Here is an 813-nt window from a genome sequence, read left to right as displayed (position 1 = left end):
TCCTTCCCTTTCAGACAGTCTGTAAGTTTGAGGACCTTTTCTGTCTGTCGTTCATTCTTGACATCCTCACACCCTGGAGATAGTGTCTAGTTCATTCATGTGAATAACCACAACAAGTTTGTTTACCAGGAGGGTGGGTTTAGGGGTTCTGTGCCCAAGTCTATGCCTTGAGAGACAGAGTCTACGCACATGCCCCCACACCAGTCCAAGCACAGGGCAGCTTTGGCCTAAGGCTCCGCGATGGCTATTCTTGGTTGTCAACTTGACTCTATCTGGAATGAACTATAATTCAGAAATGGAGGGCACCCTGTGATCCAGATCTTGAGGCAAGTGGACCACATGCCTTTAATCCAGACCTTGAGGCTGGAAGGCACACCTTTAATCTGGGCCACTTCTTCTCCTGGAAGCCCATAGAACGACAATGAAAGAAGGAAACGTTCGTTCTTTTGGCCTGCTTGTCCTTGCCATCTCAGCACATCCATTCCATCGGAGACGTCCATTCTTGTGGGACTGAGCAGCTACTAGAGTCTTTCCATTCACAACTAGCCATCGTTGGACTGCAGCCTGTAAGTCATTCCAGTAAATTCCAGGGGTGGGGGGAGAAGGAGAGGAAGAGAGAGAGATTCATTCTGTGAGTTCTGTGACTCTAGAGAACAGGCTCCTAAAATACATCCTGCCTGGCCCCATCATCATCAGTGAGCTATGTAGCAAGCACGCAGCTCTCCGCCTCTCTCGCAGTGCCTCCTGGATCCCGCCAGGGGGCAGCAGAGGGCGCACTGTGAACGACTTGAAACTAGTACTGGGCCCGGGCAG

Source organism: Peromyscus maniculatus, chromosome 8 (genome assembly GCF_049852395.1).
Source record: "Peromyscus maniculatus bairdii isolate BWxNUB_F1_BW_parent chromosome 8, HU_Pman_BW_mat_3.1, whole genome shotgun sequence".
Taxonomy (NCBI): domain Eukaryota; kingdom Metazoa; phylum Chordata; class Mammalia; order Rodentia; family Cricetidae; genus Peromyscus; species Peromyscus maniculatus.
The sequence above is the reverse complement of the archived record's forward strand: the minus strand, read 5'-3'. Positions refer to the sequence as shown.